General features: G+C 40.7%; 1 protein-coding gene across 2 annotated transcripts in view; it reads right to left on the bottom strand.

Annotated features, from left to right (window-relative positions):
* The window catches only part of sipa1l1 (signal-induced proliferation-associated 1 like 1), a 97451-nt gene that overhangs the window by 65722 nt on the left and 18189 nt on the right, over positions 1–13540 (bottom strand). For both annotated transcript variants that reach the window (XM_044376921.1, XM_044376922.1), the window contains exon 3: positions 1124–1192. The gene's annotated coding sequence lies outside the window, so the exon portion shown is untranslated. The remainder of the gene's footprint in view (positions 1–1123; positions 1193–13540) is intronic.

The raw sequence follows: 13540 nt of genomic DNA, 5'->3' as shown, positions 1-13540 counted from the left end.
GATCGCTCTCCATCTCATTATATTCTTTTCTTCCACTTTCTATTATCATCTCTATCTTTCTTCCCTGGTGTGTTTTTCGCTCGCTCTCGCAACCATCTCTCATTCCCAGACTTTCTACCCCCCCCCCCCCTCTCTCTCTCCCTCGTTCTTGTGTGAATATAGTAGTGTCTGTATCTGTGTGTGTTTGTGTGTGTGTGTGTGTGGGAGGGGATGAGAGCAGCATTGCTGGCTGGAGGAGGAGGTGAGAGAGAAAGAAAAAGAAGCGAGAGAGAGAAAGAAATACACACAGAGAGAAGCAAAGCATTTACTGGAACAAAACATGCAGTTTCCATCTCATAGATAAGAGCCGCCTACTCACCACTTTTTATCTCACAGCAGATTACTCCTCATTTTTACAATCTATACTATTCCCAAAGCAATATTATATTATATTATATCATATAGGACAACCAGACCTTTAACCATTTGCATTTTTGACAGCCATTTGAACTACATTAAATGTTGCAATACGCACCATCTGTCTAGTGTCTATGTAGTATATTGAAATTTTGGTACCAAGTGCTTTGTGCTTGGAAAAAAACCATTAAGTTGACTGTGAATGATAGGACTAATGCATATACGGTGAATTGAGTGGTGTTGAATCTTTTTCAACACAATCGCAGCGATAATGAGCGACACTAATTTCCTCTATGAGGTGTGGGAATGTAGCATATTTAGTTCTTCATGGAAAACATCATGATTGGATGAAAAAATTCTTGAGCTAAACAAATAACAGCTGAGAAATAAAGAGAACATTTTAGAGAAGAAAAATGGATGCTGGTCGTTTGTTCAAAAGAGGATTTGAAAAGGGAAGCCTGTCGCTAAAAACTTGATAGTAGCCTGATGTAGCACATTTTTCAACAAAAGGCGGCAACAAGGACGGACTAAAATTGGTGTTCTCTCTCCTGCAATAAAGTGATTTTCACTTCGAGAACTTTAGAGGAAAGAATACGTGCAGCAGAATAACAGTAACCTTGACAACAGCTGTACCGGCGCTGCCTGATGAATTTATCCCCCCACACTCGTCTGAACCGGTGCATGGACAGAAGACCCTCGAACCCGACAGAAAAAGCTGGATACTCACCGCTGATCGCTCTATCTGGTCAAGGCCGACGAACTGCAGATGACACAGCTTGAAAGCTCTCCGGTGAATCTGAAAGAGAAGCGGATACTTTCTCAAATAAAGAATGATGTACATGGTGAAGTTAGCCGAATTAGATTCAGCGCAACTGGATGATGAGTTCACCCTGGTGACCCGGGGACAAATGAATCAAGTGATTGTGAGGGATGCACTGATTGGATACAGCTAGGCTTGTCGCGATAACTACTTTTGTTGCGATAAACGATATTATTGTTTTATAACACCATTTTATGCCACAGTTGCAGTTAACATGGTAACACAGGTTCAAATAAGGTACTGTTATAATAAAATTAATCAAAGCGGAGGCACTGGTGATTTTATCTCAGCTTATCTCGGGATGGAAGTGATGATGTAGTTGTTGTGAAGCTTTTATTGCACTTTCAGTATGAGCCTAGTTGTCGTAGTTGTTGTGGGGGGGGAGCTGAACCTCGCCCTCAGTCAAAGTCCAACACATACAGTGGAAGACAGAAACAGCATGTCTGTAAATGACACCAAGACGTGGTAGAGACTCTCAGAATAGTTTTTTTTCTGTTCATTCTGTTAGGCGCTGTGAAAAAAACGTTTAGGCGCTGCGCCTAAGTCTTATAATGGTGGGAAAACCCTGACTTTTATAAATTGCATCCACATTTTGGCAAATTCAACAATATTGCGCGTTTTACAGTTGATTCGACTTTTAATATCAAATTCCGCAGTTCCATCCATGTTTTCCGCCACATGGAAATCATAGGGCCCTACCCAAACCAAGAAATAGAAACATGAATAGAGAATGGCTTTGCAGACTCACTGTATATGTTGAACTATCCAGACAAAAAGATGTTTTTTCATTATAATCCCAACAGGTACCGTATATCTTCTCATATTCCTTAAGATAGAAGTGTCCAACATCACTGAAAGACTGGAATCTGGTTTTGGTCTTACTGGTATTTCCCTCTGTAGAGACTTAAGTTTGATTTGATTTTCATATCCAAGGAGCAAAATCCAACTGAGAGCGATGACCTGTTTTACAACAGTGTGCTGATGAAAAAAAGATACAGAGACAGAGTGAACATCAAAAGCAAGTGTCAGTAGCTTTCCCTTTGATGACGTAAATTCTGAACTGTGACTGAGGAAAGTGTGTGCAACTTAATGACTCTTTATATTTTATTCCACTGTTATTATTGTTATTATTAGTTTATATTCAAGGGGGATATACCGCAATATGAAAAATCAACAGTTTCTGTCTTTTGTAGGAGCCAAAAATCTTTCAGCTTGTTTAAATTAACTCTAAAAGCCTCTGGGATCAAAATATCAGTGCTGGATTATCTCCGAATGGTTGCTGTAAACCAAGTTCGAAGTTCATCAAACACACTAACAAGATTCTAAAAGTCATCATGACTATAATGAGGCACGAGCCTTAATTGCCACAGTCTAATGAATGTCATCCATTAGAGCAGTAATAGAATTTATTATAATGCTCATACCCTACTAGTGTGAATGGGCACCAAAGAAAAGGATGCAAAGGAAAATCCCAAAATATGCCTCAAACTGAATGCTAACCAGTACAGTTGGTGACAAAGGCTAACAGGCGTGGAGTGTGGAGTGAAATCACATCTCAAACAAGTGATCTGGCAGTTGTTTTTAAACACACACCAACACACATATTTCATTTCCTCTCTGGAGAGGCTGGCTGGATTTCCTGGAGAACTGCGGCAGCAGCAATCGCCAACTCTGCAGACTGTAGAAACATTTGTAATAAGTTCCATCTGTGTGGTCTGTGAATTCATTTGAGATGCCTTGATTTGTGATTTGTACTCATGACTACAAACATTCATATTCTAATTCCCACCAGATATCACCAGTCCAGTAATTATCTTGTTTGCCCAGACCAGAGGCATCTCGGTTTGACAGGGCTGACAAACACAATCTGCGAGGTCGTGGCCTGATGTGATTGAGAGGTTAATTGGTCAAGCTTTGAAAAAGACCAATTCATTTTAAATAGAGAGTCAGCTAAGTGGTATTGATAATATGTAAAAAAAAAAAAAAAAAAGTCATCTGAGCCGCGCAAGGAATTTGTTTCCTGTGAGGTATTAGCAGAACACCGAAGCTCTTGTGTGAACAATCCGACGAAGATCTGAATTCCAAGATGCCATGTAATCTTGTGAATGAGATTACAATACACTAGAGTTTCCTATTTAATTCATAGTAAACTTTCATTCCTCAAAAAAAAAAAGGGTGCAGCTAGTTTGCAGTAGTATGGCTGCATGCATTTCCAATCAACATCTGGTAACAATTCAGAGATGTGGTTAGTGAAGGTAAATAAACATAGAATGGAATCAACATCATCATCTTCATCTACTGATTGTAATTTCACACATACTGACAAGACAAAAACATGCTGAAAATGTATAACTAGTGATTAATAATCGCTAATGACAGACTTTTTAACCACTGAAAGAGCAATATTTGGGATTAACATCCATTTTAAGCAAAGAAGAAGAAACAACATTACTTCCACTCCTAACTTAGTATTGTAAAGACTTTTAAACTTTTGCCAAATTTCAATTCTCAACACCAAACTAAATCTGATTTCTTCTCCAAACACACATTTATCTTCTAAGCCTAACCCAGTCAGCTCCGATGCCATCTCCCCATACGACAGGCTATTAGTACAGACTGCTGACCTGGACCCTGGACCCATCTCTGGTCTGTTTCTGTATGCTGGCGTTAAGCCTAATGAGGCTTGCTAATGGTCCACCCATGCCAATCTGGGGGGAAACCTACTCTATGCAAACTGGAACACATTTGAACAGTTGCTCAGTACATACACACTCTTTCTACCACTACCCACAGTTGCTTAGTTGATGAAAGGACAAACATAACCCGAGCATGAGTCAACTATGAAGCCAACATCTGTCTTCCATCCTATCATACTGTATCTCACAGTCTCAACTCATATTTCCCTAGCGAATAGAAATCAAAGATCTGTAGATATTACTTTGGGCTAGTAAATGCTTCCCAACACCAGTATACTTTTTTTTTTACCACTGCTTATCCATTAACATAACAGTTTCATTCTTTGCTGTTGTTTTTCTGATTGGGGACAAATAATACATGAGTCTGCCTGATTCTCAGAAAATAGCCTGTAGTTTTTGCATTCATGGCCCACATATTGGGAAAACAAATCAACCTTCAAACTTCAGCAATAAGATATACAGTAACTGTGCGGATGACCTTCTGTTCCACCCCACCAGTTTCCACTGAAACACTGGTGGTGACTGATGCTGCATAGCCTAACTTTGACTGGCTTAGCAAGGCCACACTCTCACAGGAACTTGTCCATTAGTCATGCTCTGTTAATATTACTAGTTAATGATTACATACCTCAGTCTGTGGGACACGGGGGAGTTAAATATGAAACCAAATAATCCAGTTTTAACTGGGTTGTTTTAGAGTTCATGAGAAAATCCAAAAAAATATTGTGTGTGATACTAGCCTGACAACCTAAAAAAGAATTCAGTGTTTTTTACATGACTTCTTAAACACACCTAATAGTAAGTAAGTAACCATTCAATCTTAGGAATGCGATGGAGTGAGAGCTTTAAAAGCAACTGCATAATCCATCAAGCTTGTCTGGGGAAGTACAGGGAGCTGCGGTTCTGACCAACACTGACAGACAAGGCCGATCAGAAAACGGATTAATATGATCCAGGCAAAAGCTCTGTCTGAAATTCACTGAATGCACTCAGAGCGGAAAGTTAGGTGGGAGAAATCAGAGGGGTTGCAGACAGATGACGATGGGAGATGACAGAAATGGGAAGGGCGTGTAGGGTTTTGGAGAGCGGAGAGAAAAAAACGGAAAGGATGAAAAAAAAAGAGGAGGGCAAAACAGGTCAGAGCTGGTAAAGCTATAGTATGGGCTGGCAGTATAGCCCGTGCCTGAGGCCAAAGGGACAAGCTTAACCAGATGCTTTTACACCAACTCCTGGTGTTAGGGCAACCTACCCATCTCTAAAATTAACACATAACACAAATGATAACATACTAAAAATCTCTCATTTATCCTTTAGCAGAGATCTGAAGGCTCCTGATACAACAGTTGTGATTTTCAGCATTGTGTTTATGCCATTCTAGCTTCTCAACTTCAGACCTATTACCATTGATTTAAGGATTAGTCTGCTAAAGTCAGGTGTTCTCAAAGTCAAAATTTAATCCACAAAAAACTCCATAAATGTAAACTTTACAACGACCGACTATTGATTTCCCCCATTACAATGTTCCAGCTATTAGCCTTGGCTATAAATCAATGCCCACTATGACAAAAAAAAAGGTTGTGATTGAGAAGAATGTGTACTTTGGCAAGATTTTTTAAGAGACAGCTTGACAATACAAATCATGCTGTGGTATACTGGATTCAGGCAGAGCATTAGCTCAAGTTGCAGGTCATAAAACAGACCATGTCCAGATGTCTGGCAGGGCACACAAGAACGCAGAAGAGGATTTAAGGAGATATTTCTCTCTCTAGTCAGCTACTGATGGTCATGACACCTCCCAGTTGAGAACCAAATTCTTATTGGGAACCACACTGGAGACACCAAAGAGTTCAAAGAGATTTGATCCCAAATCCTTTATGAAATTGTTCTGAAAAGGATAAGAATGTTCTATATTTTTCTTATTGCCAATGAATCAAATACTTTACAACTTCTCAGCCCTGTCTGTGGCAATCCCAGTCATTTCTACTGAAGACGTCGGTTGTGAAGTCTTTAAAAACGGGTCACAAATATATAAGTTTGGTCTTTGTTTTGTTTTTTAGTAAAAAGAGAAAGCAGTAGTAGTGAGTAAAAAGTTAAATAAAAATAAATTCAAACAAATGTCATTCAAAGAGCTTTCTGTGTTGAACGTGGCAAAAATAAAGACACAATAGTGATAGTAAAAGCCTCAATATTGAAGAAACTGAATGGCAGAGATCCATTTTCTTTATCCAGACATGCAGAGATTTTAGCATCAATCACTTAAAAGTCGTATATTCGGCACAATGTTTGGCTCATTTTAAGACCCTACTCGATGCTTGCTGTGCTGGCCTTGGGCGTGTCATGATTTCACTGTACCAGTCTTTTTCAAAAAGAATGCTGTCAGAGTCTCTGAGGAACAAAAGATGGATGACATTAGAGAATGGAAATAACCTTCCTCACAATGACACACTTTTTCCTTTTCTGGTCTAATCATGGAGACTGATGAAAGCCTGTGCTTGTTTCAATACGGACAAGTGGGAATTAATGATCCTCACTATCAGCTTTTGTGTTCTTTCACAAAGAATTCACTTGATATGAATTATACCGGGACAAAATATGCTTGAGAAAAAAGTGCAATTGTAACCAATTACTTACACTTCTTATGAGACAAATGCAAGTGTTGTCACGTGTGCCATTAGGTTCTCACTTCCTGTCTTGTTGAGAAGCATTTAACCTGGGAGAATAATTAGCACCTTTTAAGTACTTATTATGTAACCCTCTCTACCTAAGCCTGGGTTCTAATCCTCAGCTGGCAATGCTTTACAAATGCCAAGGCTGCGAGATGAAAAAAAAAAAAACGCACTAAAGTAAAATCAACACCTTTTTTTTAATGGGCCATAAAACTACCAACCTCACACCCCACACTAAAAAAGTGTCCCACATCGCATGAGTGAGTCAACTGAGAGTGGGGTAGGCCGTGATACATGGAGGGAGTGAAGAGGTATATATAAAGCTCCATGAAGGTGCATGAAAAAGCTCAAGACAACTTCCAGAAACTCGTAGTGCATCAAATTCTCTGTGGATTCCATTTCAAAGCCATTTCCAAGCCAACGTGAGCCGGCATAAGCAGCTTTGTTCCTTTGCCACCTATCCTCACTTTCTGCTCGTTCTAAACCTGTCTTCATTGTCTTGGCCACAGTTCTCTATCAAGTCTCAGCTGCCTCTTTTTTTCACATTCCTGTCATGGGGACATAAGCCTCGGTTTTCCTCTCTCTCACACTCTTCAACCCCTTTGGAAAACAGGGGATGCAGGCTGGCGGAGCTGCTGTATCAAATCTATTTGTCGGTTAAACCTTCTTCAGAGTGGAGCCTGGATTAGGCCTGCTTCTAGCTGCTGCTGCTGCTGCTGCTGCTGCTGCTGCTACTATTCAGCGAAACCTGGCATGTGCCTTTGCTCGCGATGATGGCCAGTGAGCTTTTGATGGGCCAAGCTATTCGTGAAGCTCTTGACTTGCCAGGAGAAGTTCACCCAACGGCCACAAAGGCCTCCGACTTACTATCATCAAGGCATTAGTCATGAGAGATGCATTTACAACTGTTTACATGTGAGTGTGCAACTTTGTGCAATTTTCTTCTTTCTATAGAGGACAGTTAAGTGCCAGGGAAGAAATGTGGTTGCCTTTTTTTTACCAGAGTATCACTAGCTGCTAGCAAGCCAAAGAGATAGAATTAAAGACAGAGGAAGAAGGAGGAGTAGGAAAAAAATGAAAAAAATGAGAAAGTCTGTGTGTGACTGAAAAAGCCTGGGAATCATCTGTGCACAGAGGGGAATTGAGAAAATGTGGCGAGAAAGAAAAGCATGACCAAAGTAGCAGATCCTCTGCTACGAATGTAAATCACACTTGAGCGAGCTGAAGTCCACAAGCAAGAGACAGGGAGAGAGAGAGAGAGAGAGAGAGAGAGAGAGAGAGAGAGAGAGAGAGAGAGAGAGAGAGAGAGAGAGAGGAAGGTGAGGCAGATAGAGGAAGGAAAGAAAGTGTTATTCAGAGGAAGGGAATGAATCTGATTTTTTGTTTTTTTTAAAAAAAGAAGAGGGTTGAAGGCCAAAGAGAGAAAAAAAAAAGATAAAGTGAGACAGAAAAGATATTTAAGAAGAAAAAAAAAAAAGTGTGAGTCCCAACTTGAGTTCACAAGTTCAACTGGAAAAACCTTTCCATTCACTCCATTTCCCCCTCTTGTCTCCGTACCTCTATTTATCTGCACGTATGTGAGCTCAGTAAAATCACAAATATCAAAGACTCAGGTAGCCAGGTCAGTTTCTGTATTGTGTGTACCATGTGTGTACGTGTGTGTGTGTACGTGTTTCTGTGTGTGTAGAATTAAATCCTTGTGGTCAAAGCTTCACCTCAGAAAAATAACTATTGCCTTTTGTCTCACGATCTGGTTGGGTACATGCCTCCACAGTCATCTCAGGAGTGTGTGTGGAGGTCTGTGTGGTGCCTTTTGGGAGAATACAGTGTGGTAAAACCTTGATAATGAAAGCTATAAATCACTGCTACCACATCCCCAGACTCAAAGCTCATAAAACTCCAGCCCACAACAGCCTGACAACAAAAACATGCTGCTTTGCTACTCTCTTTTTTTTTTTTTATTATTTTATTTCTTCTCTCAATCCTTTCTTTTCTTTACTCTCGTTCACACTATAAATAACATTAGTGGCGGGGGTAGCAACGGCACAGCCAAGTCACCATATGGACTCAGCGGGGCTCGACGTTAACTTTTTGAGGCACTTGTCCTTCAGACAAATAAATTTACCTTTCAGTTGTCCAGGCACAAAAGTCACTTGTCCAGGTAAAAATGGAAAATAATGTACTTTTTTCATTTTGTTTGCAAATGTACAATGAATAATTCAGACGAACAAACAGTTGAAAGCATCCAAACGGTGTCAACATATAAATGATTCTATTTATGAATGTTATTAAAGCCATTACTTCCCTGTTAATGATCTTTTCATTTGATCCTGAATTTGTGAATCATTTTGTAAAATCTGTTTCATTATGAGCTCTATAGATTAATCATTGATCATCCTTCTGATGTTTAATAATGATGATTGACCCCAAGGATTTTTTTCAGGGGGGGTGATGAAATACTAGTACTAGTTCTAGTACTGAAAATACTAGTTTTGTCACAGGGCGGGTGTGTCAGACAGTGTCGTCATAGACTCTACTTTGCTCTGAAGTGATATCTACTGGCTCGGTGGTAGAGAGAGAGTAGAAGTCAGAGACACTGCAGAGGTCCTAAGATTCTTAAAGTGGACCTACCTGCTGCAATATCCTGACTCCTTACATAACCTTGATAAGGTAATACAGACAGACGTGCGCAGTAAGGTGGTTGTCCGTATCACCATATTTCACTACACTGAGCTGAAATGAAACAAGTGCACATAAATTAAGTCAATAAATATTAACAATATTTATTTCCAATACATAAATAAACGTAGGCCTTATGGATGGATAGATGGACCAAATGGACAGATTGTGCCTTTAAAAATATTTAACAGAACAGTAAGTCAGATCTTACCAGTTTTTCTGCCTCCTGCTCCTCTCTCCTGATTCCTTCACTCACTGAAAACTGTAAACAGCCTTCCTTTTAAAAATCTAACAGAGCATGAAGCAGAGCTTTCACTTTTATGGTGTTAATTAAAGTAATTGTGGACAAACCACACACAGTGGGAATGTATAAGCAGTCAAGCTAGCCAAACTATCAAGCTACATTAACATTACTAATGAAATGTAAAGCAGCAGCAGATAAACTGGATAGTTAAAACAACACTAATGTCTATTTTAAAAACATTAGCTTCACTGCAGAGCTCTTCTAGCTACTTGCTTCATTGTATTTTGTCAAACAGATTATTTGATCATCCTCTGAACTCTGATTCATTCGTGTCCCATGAAAGTAGCTCCAGTCTGCCTGCTAGCTTCAGCACGGACGGTTCATTTGTTTTAAACATAACAGTGACAGCCGTCTTCGTGTCTCCTAAATGGATACAGTGTTCAAAAAGAAAACAAAACGAGCGCTCCTAGAAGCTACAACAGAAAGCGCAGTACAAAGCCAGTCTGAGCTAACAGCTGTAAAGTGATGGAAAGTTGCGTAAACGCCATTTCTGAATTTGAGAGGTGGCTAAACAGCATTTACGTGCATTTAGCCTCCACTACGGCCCTGATTACAACACATATACAGTCTATGTAACACATGAGAGCCATATGAATCAGTGAGAGCCCATCATGCTCCCGCTATCCTGCTGGTATAAGTTACATTTGTTTTGATTTGTTTCTTTCAGGAGAGGCGGGGGTTAGGCAATGGTAGGGGAAACACTGCAAATAACATGAAGACACACTTTTTGTGTTTATGAAATTGAACTTATCTGGTGGGACAAGTAAATTTCTCTTCCACTTAACCTACAAAACAAATCCACTTGTCCCGGACAAGCGGACGAGTCTTAATGTCGAGCCCTGGACTCTAACCATTTGTTTCACTCCACTACATTTCTCCTGACACTTTGGAGAAGTGTCTCCTATGTGATTTTGGCAAGAAGTCTGCCTCGCAGTCTGTGATCCTTTTAAAAGATATTTAAACAAAACCTGAAATATTGTTTTCTCTCCTTGCTAACCTTGCACACATGTACTACGCTCATGACTATTGAGTCATATGTGTGCCGACATTCGTGTTGCTATGTGACCCCAGATATATTCAATAACAATCTGTCAGTCTGCAGATTTTGTGGTGTCGTTTTGCTCTGTGAAACCACATGCATTCTTTATCTACATACACTAACAGATGAAGCTATAATGTAAATGACAGACAAGGCGCTCACCTCTGCAAATGAATCGAAGTCTGTGCTTCTGAAACAATACGATCTGATTTCTGTCCTACTGAATGTGAATCAAATGAAGTATTATTAACATAAAGTCTGTGATACTAGCCAGAGAAGCGGGCCAATTTACCAACCACACACATAGCCGTGCAAGGAAGGAAAGCTCCTTAGCAAAACAAGGAAAAATTGCCGCTCTAACATTAAGGTAAATAAAAGAGGGGGAGAGAGAGAGAGAAGTGTACCATACGCTAACGCTTTTAATCCTGACATCTGAAGACACAAGCCCAGTACTTACAGCAATTATCCCAGAGTCTTGTTCACACGTCTTCTCTTTGGTGTGCTGACACTCTAAACAATCTGAAAGCACCAGACGTAGTCCCAGGTAGCATCGTTAAAAGGCGAAGCCAAAAACAATGTCTGACAAGTTCTGTGGGAGGATAGCTCAAATTAAGCGATCAACTACACGGGGGAGTCATCGACTGTAAATAAAAAGGCATAAACACAATTTCCTGTTTTTTCCTGTTGTTCTTTGATTGGTGGTGTGGTTCCACATTTAAATTATTGGTAGTCAGTAGCTAAACATGATAACTACAATGCTCCACTAGGATGAATTCAAGATAAAAACACAACCTACAAGCAGGGTAACTGAAATAAAGCAGGACGTGTACTGATCAATTGGAAAACAATTTTAAAACACAGCAGAGTGGACTCACTGGTCATCAAACACGTCTGTGAAGAGAGACACATTTTGTACTTTTTCACTGCGGCATTATGAAACTATCACAAATTACAGTGCTTGAAAAAAAAAATGCTTACACGTTCAATAAATCATCTGTCATGCATCAGGAATAGCTGCTTTCAAACAAAACTCCCATAATCCTCATCTGGCATATAGACAGACCTCTATCTACTGTATCTTATACCTCTCAATATACGCCCACATCCATCTTTTGTTCAGCAAACAAATGATGGATGCCACACATGCCACATAACCACAACGTCCGCCATTCCAGGCCGGAGGCAGAGCTTTGTTGCATGTCGCAATCTCTCTCTCTCTCCCCCTTCTCTGTGTTTTGTGTCGTCTCTTTATTGTTGCTACAATAAGACATAAAATGCCCAAAAAAATATTTGGCCACCCAAAGTGGTGTCGAGCACGAAAGAGACTGACACGGTTGTTTAGGTTGTTGTAAGTCGACATGAAAACATCGAGTTAACTGCTCCTTGCAACCGCTACTGCAGCTTGTGTTTCTACTGAAGATGACATGAGGAGGCCAGATACCTCACCCAACACTGAAGTAAGATACTATATACCATGCATGCACCTTGAGACTATAGAGCAGTGAACCTGCTTTTTTTTATTTCAAACAAACACAAATGCACATGATTTAAAAGAGACAAATAACCATACGTATATGGCTCTCAAAGGCACATGGTTTGAGACCGCTGAGGTGGAAAATCTGCACTTGTATCGATTAGACTTAAGCCAACTGAGAAGCGAATGGCTATGAGGCCATCGGTCACAAGACAAGGAGGCAGATTGACAAGTGCGGGTTTAATGGCCGTGAGAAACAGTGTGCAGGGGTTCCTGGGTAATCGCCGTTATAAGGGATGGGAGGGGAGGAGGACAGGGCCGCAAAAAGCAAGCCCTGTGACACTTTGACAGATGTGAGGCTTTGCACCTCCCAAAAGGGGCACAAAAGAGAAAAGGCCTTTGAATAAAAGGCCTACTGCTAAGCTTTCTGTGCGGTGCCCTCAGCCCCGCAGCTCACGAGCAAAGAAAGGGTCAAATCATTGCTTGACTACAGGCATCTGGGGCTTTTCCTTGCAAAACAAAACAATTGAGTGCGGGGGTTGGATCTTCTTGAAACTATGTCCACGCCAATATGTTTTCGTTGTAAAACAACGTTCTGTCTCCATCCACATGAGTGTTTTAGCACCGTTTCAGAAATGATCGAGGGTGTCTGCGTCATCGTTTTCAACGGTCTGTTTATCCCCGTCCAGACTAAAACGCAATCCCAGAGATTTAAAGCTGAAATGGGGTCAGCAGCATTCTCCGTTTTAGTAGTTTGAAAACGCTGGAGTGGTGTGGACGCTAGGCATAAACGTAGTAAAAGTTATGAGTTTTAAAACTAAAACGTATTAGTGTGGATGTAGCCTGAGGTTAACCTTTCCCTCCCCTTCCCCTGTGCTCATTACTCTTAAACTTCTACTGCTCTGCTACTATTTCTTTCTACTTTCTAAATTTTTCCCCTATCCTTTTTCATTTCCTTCTCATTTTCTGCTCCACTTTCACATAACTTGGCTTTTCCCCCCCCCCCTTTCTTTAATCCTTACCTCAGCTAAACACTAGCTCTCTGCCCCATCTTTAGGCAGTCTCATTGCTCTCCATTTCTCACCTATTTATCTCTATGTAATTTATCAAGCCATCTCACTCTCTCATCCCTTCTTCTACTGTGTTCCACCTCTTCTATTTTCCCTCCACTCATTTGACAGCTGAAACAGAGCTGCAAGAAAGGCTTTGGGTGCAGGAAGACATTGCCGGAGGCAAAAGTACAAACTTTTGCACAGCAAACCCGGAGGGTGCCTGCCGATCTCCACCACGCTCCCATCAGAGGGGCCAAAAATGGTTTAAGTTAGTAAAGGCGAGGCGAAAAGGAACCAAACAGAAGTCCCTGCAGGTGTTTTCAGGCAGCACTTAACAGATTGTTGCTACCCGGTTTCATCTGACCTTCGATCACTTCAGGTCCAGAGCCTGAGGCCGGTCTGTGTGGTCCGAGT

The sequence above is a fragment of the Thunnus albacares genome, chromosome 16, assembly GCF_914725855.1.
Source record: "Thunnus albacares chromosome 16, fThuAlb1.1, whole genome shotgun sequence".
NCBI classification, from domain to species: domain Eukaryota; kingdom Metazoa; phylum Chordata; class Actinopteri; order Scombriformes; family Scombridae; genus Thunnus; species Thunnus albacares.
The sequence above is the reverse complement of the archived record's forward strand: the minus strand, read 5'-3'. Positions and strand labels throughout refer to the sequence as shown.